This window comes from Dermacentor andersoni, chromosome 2 (assembly GCF_023375885.2).
Source record: "Dermacentor andersoni chromosome 2, qqDerAnde1_hic_scaffold, whole genome shotgun sequence".
NCBI classification, from domain to species: Eukaryota; Metazoa; Arthropoda; class Arachnida; order Ixodida; family Ixodidae; genus Dermacentor; species Dermacentor andersoni.
In genome coordinates, this window is record NC_092815.1 from 15,861,260 (window position 1) to 15,875,195 (window position 13,936).

Here is a 13,936-nt window from a genome sequence, read left to right on the forward strand (position 1 = left end):
CGCAGTAAGAAGTAGCCAGAAAATGGGAAATATAACTGGAGAAAGAAATCTATGGTTCGATACTGGTTTAAGCAAAGATAAAAGGTGAAAGTGAACGTTCGTTGTCAGAAATACATTAGAAAAAGAAGACCCGACCTAGAATATGTTGGAACAACATAAACTTATTAGGCAGGAAATGTGGAACAATACAACAATATATCCTAGACGAAGATGGAAAGAAACTGGAAGGGGGCGCAGCATTAAATTGCCCCTCAAAAATTACAGCCGAATCTTTCCAAGGAAATGATAAGGTTGTACTTGAGGAAGAAACGAGCACGAAAGAGAACCACATGGAAAAGGAGCTGGTGCTGCCAAATTTCGATTGGAAGAACGCCGAAGAAAAAATTCCTAAGCGCACAGCCACAGGGCTAGACAAGGTTCCCGTTGGGCTGATTGATGAACTAGGACCAAAAAGTAAGGAAGCTCTGTTGAAAGCAGTAGAAAGAAAAAAAAACCCTTAAAAAATCTACATATACCAGACAGTTGGCAAAAAAAGTAGAATGAAATTAATTTATAAAAGTAAGGGGGCGAAAATAGAATTTACTCATACAGACCGTTGACCATTACATCCGTAATATACAGGTTATCAATGCAGTCCATTAAATGAAAGCTGCAAGCATGCATGGCAGAGAATAACAGCATGTTTGGAGAACTTCAGGATGGCTTCAGAAGCGGCAGCCGTCTGGATGATAACTCAGTGTATTGATATATCCACAGTAGAAAGGAGACCGTTATATGTGGCATTTTTAGACATTACAGGAGCGTATGACAACGTAGACAGCAACATTTTTTGGGATATTGTGGAAGGGGAAGGCTTAGGCGACGATTGTATACAGCTTTTGAGAGAGATTTACCTACAAAATACCGTTTGCGTTGAATAGAAAGGGATGGGGAGCGAGGACAAAGTGGATATCAACGAAGGACTGAGGCAGGGGTGCCTTTTATCCCAACTGTTGCTTGTGATGAACGTGCTAAGGATGGAAAGGGCGCTAGACGAAAGTAATATCGGGTTTAACCTCTCATACAAACAGGCGGGTGCAGTAATAGAGCAGAAGCTTACAGGTTTGTTTTATGCGGACGACATTGTGTTGCTAGCTAACAAGCAAAGCGATATGCAACGTCTGGCCAATATCTGTGGACAGGAAGACGAGAATTTAGGTCTGAAATTTCACGTTAGAAAACCGTGTTGTGCTATTGAATAAAAACAGTGAACAGACAGTGCCTACACAGGGCCAGGAAAAGCCTCGGATAAAAGAATATAAATACCTTGGTATATGGATAAATGAAGGTAATAGTTATATGGAAACATAGGAAAAAACAATAACATCAAAGGGGAAGAGAAATGTGCCCATGATAGAACACAGAGCGCTATGCGGATACAATAGGTACGACGTGCTCTGGGGTATGTGGAAAGGTGTAATGGTTCCAGTACTTATATTTGGAAATGCGGTTGTTTGCTTGAAGTCAGGGGTACAATCAGGACTCAATGGCAACCAAAGGTCAGTGGGACGCCTCGCATTGGGTGCTTGCGGAAAGACTACAAAAGAAGCTGTGTAGGGTGGTATGGGTTGGACAAGTTTTGGAGTGAGGGATGCTCAGAGTAAAATTTATTATGAAGAACGACTGAGGAATATGGAAGAAAGTGAATGGACTTGGAGAGTGTTCAGATATTTGTACAGGAAAAACATTGATTCACAGTGGAGAAAGGAACTAGGGAGCTTACCAGCAAGCATGCAACCGGTATGGTGAGCAACATGGCAACAAAAGACGTCATGCGGACAGTCAGAGAGGCTGAGATAATATCATGCGTGGCGGCAATGGAAGAGACACCTGCAAACTGCTTAAGAGAAAAAACGAAATCAGGAAAGAAACAATTTATGATAACTCAAAAGGAAGCTAATTACTTTTCGAAGCGAGATCAGGATGCCTTAGAACACGCATTTGTAAAGCGAGATACAAGAAGAAGCACGTGCTTGCTGCGGTAAATCTAGGGAAACGACTGAGCATGCTTCATTAGAATGTGAAAATGTCTACCCAGTGGTCGATTTCGGCACCTCTGGTCTCCTTGAAGCACTTGGGTTCAGCGAGAGCATGGGGAAAGTAAACATGTCCGCAATAAAGATTAGTAAGAGGCGATTGGAAGGTTGGTGGAAGAAAAGTTAGCAAACGACAAACAACGGAGGCATACAAAAACAAAGTTCCCAATAGGGGTTCAGAAAGTTTGGTGATGGAAATTCTTCGTGGGTTTCCATTTTTCTTTCCTTTTTTTCTTTTTTTATAACGTAGGTAGGCCATTAGGTAATATAATAACAAGAGCTTGGTGGCGCGAGCCACCGCCCCGTTCCAAAGGGGACGCTCATAGCATCCGTCCATCCATTGGAGACATGCATAGAGTTTTTCACTATTACCTAGAGGGAAATTTGGCGCTGCTGCGCTGTGGTATGCATCGGAATGCCGGTATATTGTGACTTCGGATTGGCATCGTTCTCGGAGAGCCAGGTCACATTGAAGACGCGCCTGGCAAGCACCGTTCCGTCTGTCACAATGATTCATTTTCTACTAAAACAGCACGTAAAAAACTGTTTTAGCTTTATTATTACACAAAAACGTGTTTTGTTTAACTATGAGAGCTTGTTATTGCATGTACAATTATATGATACGTGAAAAGTATCAGCGGGCCGCTAAAGTTGGAGGACAGACGACAAGATTCGCGCTCGATTTGAAACAGTTTGCCGTCTGTTCTTGCTTTTCTTCGCTTGGTCATGCATTGTAGGTGAGTAAAGATGTAATATGCGTGAATGGAAACATTTTATGAAGATTACACTTTAAGAACGCGTTATTTATGGAGCCATATCTACGTTTTAGACGAAGCCTCTTTACACAACACCAGCCAACACAAGCCTCGAAGACACGTATACCGTCATTCCCATGATGGCACAGCGCCCCTTAGGAAACTCCCCTAGAGGAAACTCCCCTAGACGGTGGCACCAGATTTTCCTCTAGGTGTTATAGTGAGAAACTCTATGGCGACATGTCATCGCCCCCTGGATGTGGTGAATGCGGCGTACCAGGAGGAGCCACAGAGGAGGAGGAGGAAATAAAGAGAGAAGACAGAAATGTGCTTAGTTGGCTACCCTACTCTGGGGGACGGGACAGAGGGAATAGAAAGATTATCTTAAGATAGAGAGAGAGAGAGAGGAGGGGGAGGAAAGCCGTGGTGAGCTCGCGCACGCACTCGGAGCCACACAGTCTCGGCGAAAGGTATTCGTGTGGTGCGGCCCAGCTCGCCCAGGTGTAAGGCATGGAGAGCGAAGGGCGGTAGGGAGAGAGGATATTGTTGACGCGTGTGATAGGGGTGAGAAGAGCCTATTTGGGCTGCTAGGCATCTTGCGATGTGATGCACCTTTCTGAATGGCTATTGTGCTGTCGCCATCAAGATATATAGGCACAGAAGGATGGCTCCTGCGTGAGTTAGAGCCATCTGTCACTTCAAAAGCACGACGTCGCCCCAAGCACTATAGTTTCGTGCATAACACATTGCTTTGGTTCTTAACAGGGTGACTGTTTCACTGAGTCAGCGGGCGCATATCTACTCAGCAAGCCGGCAAGCCCATGAACTGAACCGTGCGCGGCTAAAAGAACCGTTCAACTGGCAATGAATGCCTCTTTACATGCAGTTATTTCTACGCCGTAGGATTGTGCGCAAACGTTGCAGTTTGTGTGCAGGAAGTAGAGAGACATTTTAAGGATTACTATTAGCATGCTCGAGAAGACGCTAGTGCATGTGGCACGTGCTTTCACGTTTTCGCCGTGCTCCATACCTTATCTATCGTATGACACTGAGTGATACTTCAAGTATACGGACTACTTTACTACCTTACCAGGTCTGATGCACGAGCGCCCGAGGCGCCGTGCGCGTTGAATATCGGTGCTTGCCAATAATTAATCGCTGGAGCGGAAGTCGAAACTCTGTTGGCCCGAGATCTGATCAGACGTATACCATGTGCCGCTAGATCCTCGTGCGGGATCGCATCGAAGTTTTGCTCGCGAGATGCGAGTTACAGATGCGTATGAGTCTCGGGGTTCCCGAACGTACGCATACTTTAAGAACGCATACTTTGTCAGCATGCATATAGGCGAAAATAAGATTTGCCACACAACCCCGAAAATATTACTTTACATCTTGTCTATTTTACTGAAACGTAAATAAGCAGAATTCGCGGTTCAGGAACTCGCAAGGAAGTACGCGCTTCGACAATAAATCTCTGGAATGAAACAGTTAGCTCAGTAGGTTCGCAGCGTAAAACGCTGTGCTAGGTCGTTTTTCATTACTATAGCCGCCGTCAATATCAATATGCCCCGTGCACCTCTGTGTCAACTTTACTGGCCCCTCCTCGGGGCTGTCCTCACTACATCAAACTACTACACTACACACGCCCCTGCCAACGTAAAGTACGAAACAAAGTTTGACTACTTCCATTATCGTTCAATGGCAGCGCTTCCGTCGGCAAGACAAGCACATACTTCGAAATTGCAACAAAATCATAATCACACAGGAGAGAGAAAAGATCGAACTAAAAGGAAACCGGTAAAAGCAAACTAGCCGCGACGCCGCAAAACAAGATTTTCGCTTCCTCAAGCAGGTATATCCATTACAACTCTCAAAAGCTTATACGGGCGCTTACCTAAACAAACGAACTGATACTAAAGAATGTGCATCAATCTTACGTAAACATAAAGCAGTAGCCACATTTCTGCCCACAGCGTTCGAGTGTTATATGCTGCTAGAACAGACGCAGACTTTTCGTGTTGCTCCTGCTTCCTTGATCCTGCCACTCTTAATAAGTATGCTTTCAAAAAAGAGCAATGACGCAACCCTATCTCTTACATTACAGGATATAACAGCGCAAACCACAAGATACAGAGAAAAATGACGAACTGCGCAGGTTCATCTTGTGGTTCGCGTCGTCTCCGGTAATCGAGTCCGAACGTGCTCTGCTCGCGACTCCATCCTGATTCGCAGCACGCTGCTCAAGCGCTCGACCGTAGCGCGGACGTCTCTACATGTGCGGCTTGGCACGGTTGGGCGAGCTAACAGTCACGGGCACTAATAGTTCCTGCAGGCAGTCGTGTGGCGCGGGTGGTTGATGTTTAGAAGTAGAGGCACCGCCTGGAGGAGGCGCTCATGGGCGCGTCCTCGGCGCAGCCAAAGGCAGCACTGAAGGCCGGGAAGCTGCTGACGGCCTTGTTGCAGTCGCCCAGCGGCGGCCCATCGTCACCCGGCCGCGAGCACATCAGGTAGCACAGCGTCAGGAAAAACATCTGCTCCGTGGCAGAAACAGCGCGAAGGTGGGCGCAGTGAAAAACAATTACAATGTGGCGCAGTATTAAGTCAGAACTATAGTGACGGCTGCGAAATTCCCAGCTCGCTACCGCGAAAGTCGACGATAGAATCGTTATTAACCGGTTCTTTAATCACAGCGCTGCTACGATACGCTCAAAATCATGCCACTCTCTTCTTATGGCCATGATTCTTGTAACATGCCACACATGTTGCGAGCGCCACAGATACTAAAGACAAGCTTATCAAGTGAGTATCTCGGTGCACTGCGTCAATTTTTCCAGTGGCAAGTCCGTATTAAAAGACTGGCACTGTGCTGCTAAACATCAATTGCATCAATAGAAAGTTGTGCCAGTCGACGTCCATGGTTTCTACAAGGTATATACCGATACTGGATCGGTGCCACTTTGCGCGGGAAACAACGTCGACATGCCACATTTCCCGCGCAAATGCCAGATGCCGAACATGCAGTTCCGTGAACGGAAGCTTAAGCGGACGCGCATTCCTCACCTGATCCTCAGTGTATTGGTGCGAGACTCGCAGGTTCCTCTCTCTGTCGCCGAGGAAGGTCAGGGCGGACTTGTACGCAGCGTAGGCGATCTGTAGCGCCGGAACCTCCGGAAATACGCTACGGTATTTTGGCTTCAGGCACGCAGATCTGTTATGTGAGCTCGCGACAGCTGTCGCGGTCAGCCACAGGTCGCTCACGTTGCTGGAAAGGTCGCTCGTCTTCTTGGACACGTCGGCTTCCTTTCCCGTCAGGTCGATCATCACTCCCGTGTCGTCAATGGCCCTGACCAGCTCCTTGGCAAAGAAGAAGCCGATACCGGCATAGAACATGGACAAGGTCCCGTTCGTGTAGTAGAAAGGGCTTGTAAGGGCTGCTACCGACGTGAACACGTTGTTCGAGACATAGTCGTAGTCGAACAGTGGCAGCCGGTAGCCAACGAGTAGACTAGGCAAATAATTATAACCAAACTTTCGGTGCGTGAGGTCGGAACTCATTTTTAAGACTGTCATCCATGTCTCTAGGAAAGAAGTCCATTTACTTGGAAACGCGGCGTAGGTTTGTGAGAGGCCGTTCTGGCTTAGCATGATTAGTGGTGGCCACAGGTTGTGGCTTGCGTTGTGGATCTTGATCCGGAGCAGCGCTTTGGTATAGTTGTCCATCCAGACGGCGTCGGCAAGCGCCAAACGCGCCATGTCGACGACTGCGTGTAGTTTCTCCATGGTTGCTGCTCTTGCTTCCGTACCGAAGCGAGCAACCACGTAAAGCGCCGCTACCAGCGGCTGGAAGGCTTTTTCCACCTCAGTGGCGCAAAGCGCGATCCGGGCGTTTGCCGCGTTATTTTCGCCGTACTTTTCTGACAAAAGCTTGTCGTCGGTTAGTGGTCCGTAGATGTCTGCAAAGAGCCAACCGATCTGCTCTAATATCTCGTACCTCGCATAGTGAGCGAAAATGGTGCCTATAGCCGCACCGACGTCGATGCCGTTAGCAAATACTTCGTCTGTACGAGTGAAGCTTTCCGATGGGTCGAGGTGTCTGTTGAGCTCGGAAAGCCACTCGGACGCAGGGACCTCCTTGGTTAGCTCGTCAAACTGATGGATCTTAAAACGAGAACGAAATACATTTTGCTTTCCTTCTTTCGCCGTGGCATTGGACAGCTCCGTCAGGACGAAGCTCTGCATCTGTGCTGATGGCCTAACTCGAACATTAGCAGCGTCGCTTGGCTTCGAGTTCTTGCGTAAAGCGTTGCTGAACGATTCGTAGTAGACGTGCCAGTACTTTTCGTACTCGCCAACGGCAACGAGGTGTGCATGACGTCTCGAAAGCGGTATGAGGTGTTGCCCTGGACCGAAGACCACGACGCGAACGCTCTTCGTGCTGATGACTCGAATGCTGAACCATAGTGGTGTGTGATAGTTGTATGCGAGATTTACGAGAACGCCCAAGGGACTAGCGCTGGTGGATGGTGGGTCCGGCCACGGTATGTTCAGCTCTGCCATAAATTTACGCAGCAGCGCTAGCCCGGAGCCGTTAGTGGGGTTCACGCAGGCATCGTACATCGCTCGAGCTCGGTCGCCTGCCGGCACTCTTTGCATCCCGGCGTCCACCACGTCCTTAAAGTTCGTCAACCACTCCGCTAGTGCGTCGGCGTGCACAGAGGGGGGCAAGCCGGTCATCTCCCGAGCTGCCGGCGACTGTCGGTGCTGCCACGAACTGCACACGCGGGCGCTGAAGTCGTTGCATGGGTCCAGTGTCGTGTCCATCTCGGCAGTGACCAACGCCGCGTGTTGGCGACAGTCATCAGTTTCGCAGACGACCGTTTCTCCGTTATCCGTCCGGTACAGGCTGATCACGATGAACACCACGGACAACAGTATGGTGAAACTGGCGAAGCACAGCACGCAAGGCTTGCAGTCCAGCGGCTGCGTCCTCGGCGGAGTGTGCATGCTCGAGAGACTGGCAATCTGCGCGGAGAAGGTGGCCGCCGTGGTCAGCGTGAAACATGACGTCTTGGCAGGGAAACACTTTCTGCAATGTGTTTTACAGTAATATACGCGTGCACGTTTGTCTTATACAGTTCTGTTGTTTTCCTATTTTCCTATGGGAACGACAGTACTAGGAAAATAATTTAAATGGACGGCTCCTGACGCGACATTGCGGCGCTACAATAAACCTTGCTTATTACAGCACGCGTCGAGTCTGCGTCTGCTGATAAACAGAACTTGTTCTAGCAATTCTAAAAGTACCAATCGCTGTATAGCGCCCTTTACTGTTGCACGCGCACATGGTGGACTGTGTCAATGTGTCAACGCGCCCGCACTCCTTTTAATGGCCAGTCTTGAATACTAGACGTCCAAGTAGTGCGCTCAGCCACCCTTAATTGCACTTTACTCACCAAGTGATCGACTTTGTCGAATTGCGGCGACTGTTGGAGATCGACTTTAGCCAGGGCATTGAGCTCTGTCGCGCTCTTGGGATGCTCGCCGCGTGAAGGCGATGGAAGCGTTCGTTCCCTTGTAGCTTCGTGCTGCGGAGGGTACTGCGCGACGACGCCTTCCCGACAAGCTGGGCTAACTTGGTCGCTAGGGCCTTGCTTCGGACGGGCGGCCGCTTCCCGAGACGCAGCGGCTGGCTTTACGGCCGGCTTCCGCGCAGGATACTCCGGCAGACGCTCGCCGACGGCTTCCGCTGGAGTAAGTGGCTCGTCATCGGGCCGCGTATCGTCGACCAGGGTCATCAGCTGGCCAGCAGGCTTTTCATCCGTCGTAGCCACTTTCTCCGAGGCGCCAGGCGAGACCAGTCTTGAAGAATCCGTTGACTTCGAGCTTGCGGCATCGCCGGCCTTCGATGACCCTTTAGAGGTGCTGGTGTCGGATTCGTCGCGTTGGACGTGGTTCGCCGCTCTGGCGTCGGCGCCTTTGCGCGATTTCTTTTTTCGCGAGCGGCTTTTCGAGCTGCGCTTACCTGCCTTAGAGCTCGACTTGGTGCTACTGTCAACTCCGCTGTCGACGGTGTTGTCTTCATTATAGGTCGGGACCCTGTACTTGTGCACGTTCGAGTCTTGCGCTCCTGACATAACTGCGGGTCAGGGCCGTCAGGGTGGCTGTTTTCTTCTTTGTCGGCTCGTGCTTTCAAACGCTGGATGACTTACAGAGGGCAGTGCTTGCATGGTCACGCGTGAAGTATTTGTCGCAGTTGTGAACAGCAAAAAGGAGACGTAGATGGCAAGAGCTGGCTACAAACACGCAATATGCGGGCGTTATATTCACTAAGATTTCTCGACCCTAAACGTTGTTTGCCGTTGGCTGGCTGCCTTCGCTATAGTAGTATATGTTCAACACTATGGTTCACTGGCACCTGCTTTTGCAAAATGTTTTGACTTAAGAACGTTTTTGTGAATGCGATCCCTTTGTTGTATAGGGAGAAAATGGGCTGATAAATAAAATGCAAGTAGCAGCCGACACTGCGCGCCCAACCCCGATATAATATCTATAATTAAAGAAGCGAAGGTGCGATACAAAAGCACTGAACGCAATTGAACATTTTTACAAAGACACAGGCATCCTCAACAAATACTAGGTATTGCATTGAATAATCACATGATGTCACTAAAAGATTCTTCTATTATTTGTAATTATGAGTGCTTGTATATTACGTGTTATACATATTTTGTTGTTGTGCTTGAATTATTTTAACCCTGTAATTCCTCATCTGATAATATGCTCATCGAAGTCTACATCATGGCCGTTTGCGTGTGTTTGTGACTGTTTACGAACTCATTGTGGTGCAACTTGCATTTGACTTTTACACTGTGATGTTCATAGGCGTATAGGACTGTGCTGTGGCTTTCTCACCCTATGAAGTGATTTTTTTGTTTATTTTCTTACATATTTTTTTATATTGTTGTTTCTGCTATGAGAAAAGCAGCAGCCGTCACCATTATAAGGTGACTACGCCTCTTTCTTTTATTTTCATTTCAATAAAAAAAAGTAAGACAAACGGAGGAGGAGTATTTTGTATATAGGCTGACGCGTTGAACGATATGTGCAAATTCTGGAAATTAAGGGTAAATCATCACAGAATGCACTTCAACCGCAATACGACGCGCTTATCATCATCATGATCATCATCATCATCATCATCATCATCGTCGTCGTCGTCGTCGTCGTCGTTGTGGTTGTGCAAAAAAGTTCAAAGCTATATTAAAACATCGATACTGTCAAAAGCCTTCCATCTCCATAGAGCTAACACAGACACTCACATTACCTACCCTCACCTGTAGACGCAACAAATCGCATGTTCTTTTTCTCCATAATTTAATACATGGAAAAATATGGTGCTCGCACTTGCTTTCTAATGTGCGCTTTTACATTCCGCAGAAAGGCACAAGGAAACAGCGAGCCTTCAGCCTTCAGATTCTTGTGACCCTCTGTCAAGAGTGCAGGCGACATATAACGCCCATCCGGAGGGGCTGGAAAGCTTCATGTCTAATTTTAATATTTTCCTGAAAGGAGTTGCAGAGAAATTTCAATAACTGAACAAAAATTCCCATATTTGTTGTGTGTCCCGTCATTCAGTAAACCTTTTTCTGTTTCTCCACTTTAGCCTTGTATTCTCTTCGTGTACACATTTTGAGCTATGTTAAGATATGTATTCGGGAAATTATTATTTTTTTATTTCTGTGCGCGTGCGCATGTGTGTGTGAGCGTGCACTGTTTTCCCCGTGCATTGTCTTGCCGAGTGCGCCAGCACCAAAACCCCCGAGGTTGTTCCTGGGCACTTTAATAAACACCTTTGATTTATTATTATTATTATTATTATTATTATTATTATTATTATTATTATTATTATTATTATTATTATTATTATTACATTGCAGTAGGACATACAAAAATTACGGCTGAACTGGTCTCATGATAAACGTAAACACTAATGGGATTAGCACTGAAGCAATGTAGCGACACAACTGTGTTGCCACCGTAAAGACGCGTCCCGTGCGAGGCGTGCTCTGCAGCCGGGGTCCTGTCTCGCGCTTAGCCGGGGCCACGCCGCGTCATTCAGCGGCGCTGCGCCAAAGTCAGCGGATGGCGTTTGTGTCAATACACATTCAGACAAAATTGTCTGATTATACAGGGTGTCCCACGTAACTATAGCCAAACATTAAACATATGCAAATGCCACGTAGCTGGATAGAACCAAGGTAATGCTGTTTGCCGTCGCTTGGAGATACTCAAATTATATTTTTTTTGCATACCACCTAATTAGATACTTAGTCTTAATTAATGAATCAACTTCTCAAATGTGATAATTAGATGAAGAGTGTCAATGAGAGAATTGTAGAGCAACATGAAACACTCCCGATACAGCTTTCTGTTGCTCACTACGTGCTACATAAAAAAATGCTTTTCCGAGAGTGAACGAAGCCCGCGAATACACGCAAAATGCCTCGAGCGGCCAGTCGCGCGGCACCTTATAGCAGCGATATAAAAGTTCGAAAAGCCAAACGTGTGGATGGTATTTTTTTCTCGGGGAAAGTCAAGGTCCTCAGCAGCTGTGCGCACTTGCGTAACGCGATTTATCAATGGCTACGACAGGTGAACACGTTCGTGTACACGGCGGGCTCTAGCACAAATCTGATATTGGCGATTAAAATATTACGAAATCACTCACGTCCCAGACCCGGACATAATTGACGTGAGAACAAGTGCGACTCGCCATTCAAGACTGCGACAGCACGCATTCCTAGTAGATGTTTTTAAAAGACTGCCTGTGCTCAGATGTCGAGGTTAGTAATCGACGCGACCACCACGGGCTCTATGGAAGGTAGGAAGGTAGAAGCGTCCCCTTTGAAACGGGGTGATGGCAATTGCCACCACGCTCAGCTTTCTTTTCTTGCCTTTTATTTTTTTTACCTGTGCTGTGTGTTATTAAAATTCTCAATTTTCTTTAAATACGTCTTCCTACCATTTTAACCTTATGTCACCTCTCTGCTTTTGAGCCACCAATCCTCCAATCGCCTTTTGCTAATTTCCACCGCATATTTATTTACATGACTATTATTATCTCTGAACCCTAGGGCCTCAGGAAGCATGACTGTGGCCGCATCGACATCGGGATTGATACCATCGCATTTTAGTATGAGGTGTTCTGTTGTTTCTACAGATTTACCACGCACAAAATTGGCAGCGTGGGCGACACCTTGCGGGCGCACAGGGAGCCAGCGCGACCGGCCCCGCGAACGGAGAATCGTGCGCCTGGAGCCGTCATCTGCTGAACCGGAGGCGCAGAGCGGACGGCGCGTCCCACGAGCCTTCACGCCTCACCGATTGACCCAAGCCCACGACCTCAGTCAGCCGATGTACCACCTTCTGCGTACATTTCTCGGTTGTAGCGAATGTATTTGTAGCCATGTATAGACAACGTAAATTTACCCTACCGAAACGTAACAATGTAGCCCATCTATAGCCAGCATGAATTTACCCTACCGAAACGTACGTGTCGCTTCGTATCGTGTTATCTCGTATCGTGTCTTTTACTTTCGTGTTTCTTCGTTAGCCGCAAAGTTCATCCCGGCAGGTACGCAACGGCAGATTGCACGATCGATAGACTTTTCGTCCGGGGTATGTCGGCAAGCTCGAGTCCTGCTCCATTAGGTTTTCCGTTGAAACCTTCCAACGCCTTAGCATCGAAAACTGCGATCATTCTGCAAATATCTGCTCACTTGCAGAGCGGTGAAAGGGCATGCCGGCGCTATAAACCACGGCCTTGGACACACGCTCGCCGACCGACCGAAGCAGCTCGCGCTGAAGAGCCGCCGTGGTGCGTGCGATGATCCGAGGCCACAGCCGAGCGTCAATTCCTCGTCCGAGATACGAATCTGACATCAGTACGCGTGCGCAGTCTTTCCGCGATGAGCCAGTGGCGAGGTCGCGTGTCTCAGGGAGGGCCGTCGTCCGGTCTGGCCTCGCACGAGCCGCCGGAATGTGCCCTCGCTCTGTGACTTTCCTTTTGTCCACTCCCACATCTGTTTGGCGACCTTGAGGACCGAGGCTGGGCTAGGTGAGAGGGACATCGCAGCCTGTGACAAGAGGAGCTGTCGGGCGACCACTAATCAGGATCAGAAAGAATGAGACGTGTTACACAACAAAGACGGGCCACTACAGCCATTATGCGCACATGGAGAAAATGTACACGTTAACCACGCGTGTCTGAACGAGGGAGCGCCGAAGATGCTGTTGGGTGGGCGCAGTGGCATACGAGAGGCTATGTGAGACGCCGAAGGGGGAAGTCTGCGGACTTATTTCGTCCCCATAGGGTTCTTTGACGTGCCCCCAACGTTCGGCACGCGAGCGCTTTTGTATCCGTAATGTGGCTGTCGCGACCGGGATTCAAACCGGCGACAGCAGAACGTCACATTCGTTGAACCATGCACGGGGGCGGCTGAATAGCACCAGTGCAAACGGGAAAACTGCACCAACAACTTTGGACATATGTGCGAGCTAAGGGGAGGGAAGGAAGAAATTTGTGGGTTTATGTTCTCTTTCACTTTTTGCTGGTGAATTCGGCTGCGATTAAGAGGACGCGCGTACAGGTCGAGTCCGTGTGCCGAATACATAGAGGGACAGGAAATAGGAAAATTTACGGCAGAACTCATCTCACGATGACTGTGGACGGTAATGCGAATAGCGTTCGAGCAATCTAACGACAGATCGCATTACTGAACTGACGTTTATTTAACGCGTGAGTGGTAATTGTGAGAGTCTTGTCGCCCCGGCTATATGCCACATACTCCAATACCGTCCCACTTTGCTTTGGCACTCGCTTGCCATGGTCGCCTAGGAGCATAACGGCACAACGACGACTGTATGACGCCGATGCATAGACGATTGCTACGTCTCAACACCACAAAGGCGTTAATTGGACGTCTGTCATGTGTCAAACCACCACCACCTCCTATCCAGACGTCAACGCAGCGTGGACGCCGGCTGCTGAAGGGTCCCATGAAAGGTGCTCCCCCCACCATTACCTAGAAGCCTGAGCAAAGGATG